The sequence below is a fragment of the Nymphalis io genome, chromosome 17 (assembly GCF_905147045.1).
Source record: "Nymphalis io chromosome 17, ilAglIoxx1.1, whole genome shotgun sequence".
Lineage (NCBI taxonomy): Eukaryota > Metazoa > Arthropoda > Insecta > Lepidoptera > Nymphalidae > Nymphalis > Nymphalis io.
In genome coordinates, this window is record NC_065904.1 from 5,447,541 (window position 1) to 5,454,732 (window position 7,192).

General features: G+C 33.6%; 2 non-coding genes across 2 annotated transcripts; one reads left to right on the forward strand and one right to left on the reverse strand.

Annotated features, from left to right (window-relative positions):
- Positions 1-2,877: 2,877 nt before the first annotated feature.
- Trnai-aau (transfer RNA isoleucine (anticodon AAU)) lies at positions 2,878-2,951 on the reverse strand. Its single transcript has one exon. It is a non-coding gene; the product is annotated as a tRNA-Ile (tRNA).
- Positions 2,952-6,609: 3,658 nt separating this feature from the next.
- Trnal-aag (transfer RNA leucine (anticodon AAG)) lies at positions 6,610-6,691 on the forward strand. Its single transcript has one exon. It is a non-coding gene; the product is annotated as a tRNA-Leu (tRNA).
- Positions 6,692-7,192: the final 501 nt, after the last annotated feature.

The window sequence follows — 7,192 nt, forward strand, 5'->3', positions numbered from 1 at the left end:
ATATGTGTGTATAGGATATGTCTTACCTGATGATACCCTCTTAAATAATTAAATTCCGTAATTGCAGCCTTTTGATAAAATGGAGCACTTGATGGTAAGTAGTCTCCAACGCCCATATACATTGGCGCCATATTAACCATAAAACATTCCTTACATCGCCAACGTACCACAAACCTTGTGAAATAAGATGTTATGTCCCTTGTGACTGTAGTTACAATGGCACCCTCACTCTTCAAACTAAAATGTAATAATACAATATGTAATTTGGGGGAAGAATTTTTGACGATTGGATGTTAGCTACCCAGGCGGGCTAGCACTAGGCCTTACCTACCAATTTTTAAGTTTTAAGTTACCAATATAACAGCCTGTGAATGTCCCACTGCTGGGCTAAAGGCCTCCTCTCCCTTTTTCAAGGAAAAGGTTTCGTTTATTTAAGAGCTTTGGAATAAGCTCTAAAATACAAATATTATCACATTTTTTTCAAGTTAATAAAACATAAAATGGTTTTTTGTATTTAACGGAAACAGTGGGTACATAATAAATTTTATAAATATCAAATATTAACAAATCATTACCAACAAAAGTTTCCAATGATCGACTAATACATAATAGGCGTAGATTCAACGGATTAGTTTAAATATTCGTTGATTAGTAAAAAGACGTCTGGAATAATTAATATATACTTAGGATTTTGTTAAAGTAATTTAATTTAATTAAATTTGTTAATTATCATTCGAATAAGCAACTTAATTCTAGCGAACATAATTATATCACTATATATTATAAAAACATTCCCTTCGCTGCGTCTGTCTGTCTCAATGCGATAAACTACCGAAAGGATTTTCATACTATTGTCACCGGTGAAGTGATTCATTAGGAAGGTTTATATTTTCATGAAGTATTTGAGTAAATTGCCTAAAATATGATGATGATTGCTGGAGATACCGAAAAAACAATTAAACAGAGTGAAATCTTTATCGCGTAAACTAAAACAGTTATACGATTTAAACGCTTTATGCAATCCCTTATTCTACCCGTGCGAAGCCCGGACTGAGAAGTACTAAATAATAAAAGCAAATATGCGAATAGATCGAAACTACCGTAAATCCAATTTTTATATAAGTACCGATCGATCTACTTTATATCTTATCTAAATTGAATGCAAGACTGGTTTATGTATTCTGCTTAGATAAAAGCCATAAAATTTGATACACAATTATAAATTTTAAAGAAAAATATAACCGAACATTTAAAAATATACCTTTATCATTTAACATAATTAAAAGAAAAAGAAAAAGCAATAGGAAATTATAGCTATATATTAGTGGATTAATATTAATGGATTCTTCTGTCGAGAAATCTTAGCGGCGCATTGGTGATGTAAGCGATTGTTAACATTTCTTACGATGCCAATATCTATGGACGTTGACCTGGTTGACTTGGTGACCACTTATCATCAGGTGACCCATATGCTCGTCCGCCTTCCTATTCTATAATATATATATATATATATTATATTATATTAATTTTATATATATATATATAAAATTTTTCATGCGTGTTGGTATTGATATTGTATTGATTAATATGTCAAATTTAAAATTACACAAGTTTCCGACCGCGTGTGTGGAGGAGCCAGGTATTGGGTGCCCTCCTCTGTAACCGGGTGCCCGATCCCTACCAACACGCATGCAAAATTTTATGATGATCGGTTATGTAGTTAAGACCTGTAATATTAGGATATGAAACAAAGATATTTTATACCGATGTCCTACTGATAGATAGAGCTCCACTGACACACACGCCAGAGCGGAACAAAACCGCGCATGCGTTACAAGGACACGATCCCATAGCCTCTCCAATCCGAGCCGAGGACTGCCGTCACAAGAGTTTTAGTGGGTAAGAATCCCACATAACTAGGTTACCTTCCCTAAAGGCTCGTTGGAGCAGACGAGTCCTAGAGTGGAGACCGAGAATCGGCAAGCGCAGCGTAGGGCGCCCTCCAGCCAGGTGGACCGACGACCTTAAGAAGGTGGCGGGCACCAACTGGATGCGGAAGGCGGAGGACAGGGAGCTTTGGCGCACCTTGAAAGAGGCCTATGTTCAGCAGTGGACAACGATTGGCTGTTGATTGATTGATAAACATAAAATTTGAATTAAATCTTCCATTGAATAAATTAAACATTATTTCTTTGTTTAAAATGTATTAAATATCTTTCATTACTGTTCAATAAATTATATTATTAAAATCTGCTTAATCTAATTTAGACACGTTGAAAATTTAAAATACAAGAAATGTAATATTTTTAATTTATTTGCTATCTCAGTCATATAAAGATAAGTCTTGATCTATTTGTAGTAAAACAAAACAGTTATAAGCTAAAAATTGATAAAATATATCAAGGGTTTTTGATTGGGTGATTTATTGCCAATATGAAATACATACATATATATAAATAGATTTTTGTCCTCTAATCAAACCGACGTAAGAGAATTAAGATGGAATTATAAAAAAGAGTGTTCGCACAGTGGTCGAAATATAAAGTAAATCAATGTTGAAATTTGAGAAAAACATTCAAATTTGCATATTGAAATTTGAACTTCTAGAACTGCTATGTATTAATGATAATAAATAACGATATTATAATAATAATAAATAAACGGTCCGTAAATTGCTTTAACTTAAGTAATTTATCAACAAACAGCTCGACAAGTTCTTTAACTTTGTTTAAGATTAATCTAAAATTTAAGAAGTTTTTAATGTCTCTGAGTACTTGATAAAACTTTTGTATTTCAATAATAATGTTGATTTAATATAAAACAGGTACTTAGAATGTAGAAACTTTTTAACGAAAAAAAAAACAAAAATTTTAATTGTGGCCCATGAGGGGATCGAACCCGCGACCTTCGCGTTATTAGCACGACGCTCTAACCAACTGAGCTAATGGGCCGACGACAGTTTGTGTGAAATAATGGATGTATATATACCTAAGCTCTTCTACTGTTGAAGAGTCTACTAATATCATGATAAGATAAAATTCTTTGTAAAAAAATAAAATGCCAGTTGATCATTCTGTCAATTTCCAAAAATGACACAGCTATTTCGTTTCATAATATTATAAAAGAGAAACATTTCTAAGTTCATATTATAAATGATACCGGGGCTCCTGAGCAAATAATCAAGTTAATGTTATTATATAATATAATAACATTTTACAGGTGTTACAACCGCGTTCAATATAATATCTCAATTTTTACAATCATCAGCGATTGTAATTCATTCTTACGCTGTATGTGAAGTTACTTTTGTGATTGTGTCTTTGAATTTCTACGAGTTTGACCTATGCCTTTTTGTAACTAAAGGTGTTTATAAGTTTGCTCCGTTGTAACACTGATGTACTTATGTATAAGAATTTATGGATAACAGTTTTAAAAAATTATTTCCGATCACAAAATTACATAATATTTTATTTTTATAGTTTTTTTATAAACACAAAATTTTAAAATAAAACTCTTATTAGTAATATTTTAGCACCCATAGACATTGGTGCTGTAAGAAATATTAACCATTTCTTACATCGTCAATGTACAAACTGTGGGAACTAAGATGTAATATCCCTTTTGTCTGTAGTTACACTGACTTCCCTTCAAATTGAAACACAATAAAACTAACTATTGATATATGGCCGTGCACGGGGCTTTGTGCAAACCACCATGTTAAATTTAGACGTTTTTATATACATACATATACATTGGTCTCGCTTTGGTCTCTTCAGTCATGAACGTAAGTGCCTTCGCGATGCTGCTTAAATCATCTGTCAAAGATGCAGAGGCCTATATATAGTATATATACATAGTATAGGAGCTCCTACATGTCTATGTCTAAATTAACATAATCATTACTATTATAATTAATTACTCACTTATATCAACAAATTAAGTCAAATCTGAATTTATATATAAATCTCATGATAAGTTTAAACACACATAGTTGCTACGAGCATATCATAAAATGCAATATAAGCAGCGAACATCATTGTATGAATATAGACGTAATTTCCTCAATATAGTAAGTAAGATTGCGGGAACTAATCACTGACCGGAGTTCTTATAATTATAAAATAAAGATAAACATACATTGATTTATATAAAATGAAGTAGATATGTTTTATTTTAGTATCTGTGGCTTAAAAAAGGACTGCCCTGTTATATGTTATATTTGTCTTTTTGTCCTCAAAAATCCGGAGTAATCCTCAAAACGGCAAAAGACTAATTATCGTGTGTATATTTGTATTATTATAATGTATTTTATGGTCCCGTTTAGTCTCTATTTCATCAAAATAGATTGAATAATAGCATTATTACATACTAAAAATTATTAAGTTACGTGTTTAATAATGCAGTTATTCATTATACCCTGAATATGTTTTGTACTAGAAATATCCTAAGATTTAATTTGGATTAATAAATAATTTAAGCAGCATCGCATCTGTACAACGCCGCTACAATGACTGTCCACATCCAGGACTGTAAGACGAAGGCGATCCAACTGCGCAGAGGGGTGAGACAGGGGGATGTAATATCCCCGAAACTGTTCACCAACGCGTTGGAAGACGTTTTCAAGACGCTGGATTGGACTAGGTATGGAGTCAATGTAAACGGCGAGTACATCTCACACCTTCGATTTGCCGACGATATCGTCATCATAGCAGAGTCGCTGGAACAACTCACCGAAATGCTGCGTAGCCTAGGCGAGTCTTCCCGGTGTGTCGGTCTCGGTATAAACTTGGACAAGACCAAGGTCATGTTCAATAGGCATGTCGTGCCGGGACCGATATACGTCGAGGGGAAACCTCTCGAAGTTGTTAGTGAATATACCTACCTAGGACAGATAATACAAGTCGGTAGGAACAACTTCGAGAAGGAAGCCGATCGAAGAATTCGCTTGGGATGGGCAGCATTTGGCAACCTTCGTCAAGTCCTCAAGTCGTCTATACCGCAATGTTTGAAGACGAAAGTCTTCAACCAATGCGTCTTACCTGCCATGACATACGGTGCCGAAACGTGGACACTAACTGCGGGACTAGTCCACAAATTCAAAGTCGCTCAGCGTGCTATGGAGCGAGCTATGCTCGGAGTATCTTTGAAGGATAAGATCAGAAATGAGATTATCCGGAAAAGAACCGGAGTCACCGACACAGCTTGCAAAATTAGCAGGCTGAAGTGGCAGTGGGCTGGTCACGTATGTCGTAGGACCGATGGCCGTTGGAGCAGACGAGTCCTAGAGTGGAGACCGCGAATCGGCAAGCGCAGCGTAGGGCGCCCTCCAGCCAGGTGGACCGACGACCTTAAGAAGGTGGCGGGCACCAACTGGATGCGGAAGGCGGAGGACAGGGAGCTTTGGCGCACCTTGGGAGAGGCCTATGTTCAGCAGTGGACAACGATTGGCTGTTGATTGAAATAATTTAAAAAAAAAAAGTCAAATCTTTTTTGCTATCTTGTTAATATTGTTTGTTATAAAAACGGTCAGAGCCTTAGCCGTTTGTTAGTATTTTTTTTTCATTATCTGATAGTTTGAGTTATGTTGTTATTATTATTATAGCTTAACAGCTATAAGTACATATTATAATATTAATTTAACATAACACATAGTGATATAACTATTACAAAGACGTATGAGAATGGGAAAAAACAAAACTACAATGCCTTGAAATGATTTATTATTTAAAGGAATATAGAATCTATTTCAAAATAAATTAAGGTCAAAATAGTTTAAATTTTTCCCATTTACTTGTGTAACACGTAGCACGAGTGTAACACTGTTTTACACTGTTTCGCAAAATTTCTCAGTTAAATATATTATACAAATGTCAGAGTCGTCACGTCGTATTCCTCTCGTAAAGCTACATAAGTAACACCTAAGTGGCTTTCTATGAAATTGTAAACTCTTGCGTCATTTCGAAGAAATTTGTGAAACTAAGAATGTTCAGTGTTTATTTTTAAACGAGAAAGATACCATCTTGTGCCTAGCGTCCGCCCTCTGTCGGAGTAGAATCGAAAGTCTTGGAAGATCGAGGTGTCATTTGGATCCATGCTGGTATTAAAGCCTGTACAATCATTAATTTTATGTAATGTCTATTTAAAACCTTATGTCTTAATAAACCTGATAGAATAAACTCAAGTTCCTAAATAAATCCAAGCTCAGCATTTAAAAATGTGCTTAGAGCATATAGCATTCTATTTTTTGCTTGTTTATTTTATTCGGAATATAACATACAACAGTGTTATTTTTTATTGTTGTATTCTGGCTTGGAGCTTGAGTGAGCTATCGTAATTGTTGGCACGACGTATCATCCTCAAATCCGTGAATAGCACATTCTGTAGAGCATTTATAGAATAGTATTACTACTATTCATTTCAAATTAATCATTTCCTGCAAGAAATCTGTGCTTGTGTATGATAATAATATTATTTTGTTCAATTTTTTTTATTAATAATTTCAATATTGTATTTTATAAAATACTTTATATTAATCTATATTTTTATCATTCCAAATTATATTATATTCGTTTTAGAAAAGATTTGTTAATTTTGTAAAACTTTTTCATCGGTAGCGTGGCCGAGCGGTCTAAGGCGCTGGTTTAAGGCACCAGTCTCTTCGGAGGCGTGGGTTCGAATCCCACCGCTGCCATTATTTTACGATTGAATATTTAACTTGAGCTTGACAAATATTTACAAATATTGAAGCTTGTTTTTATTATTACATTTATGTAGAATATGAACTAGATGGTACCTTTGACAACTTAAATAAAATGCAGAAATCTTAAATAAAATGCCACACTAATTTTCACATTAATGATGAATGAAAAAAATAATTAGTCAAAATTGCTTAATTAGTCTACGACGTTAACTATTTTTTAATTTGATAAAAACTGCCGGTGTCACACTTATTTAAATCACAATTATAAAATTTCGTCATGATAAATAAATCACTTTACCAGTAAAATTATAAAACATGAATTAATCAAACTTAACTTTAAAGAAATCATTATATTCGGCTTCATAAAGAATCTAAGCATAATGCACTAACTACATAATGAATACTGTACCAAATTTAATCCGATTCCGATCCAACGGTCAGTTTAATTGATCTGTTGGGCATCAATCATTATAAATTTGTAGATAAAATTAT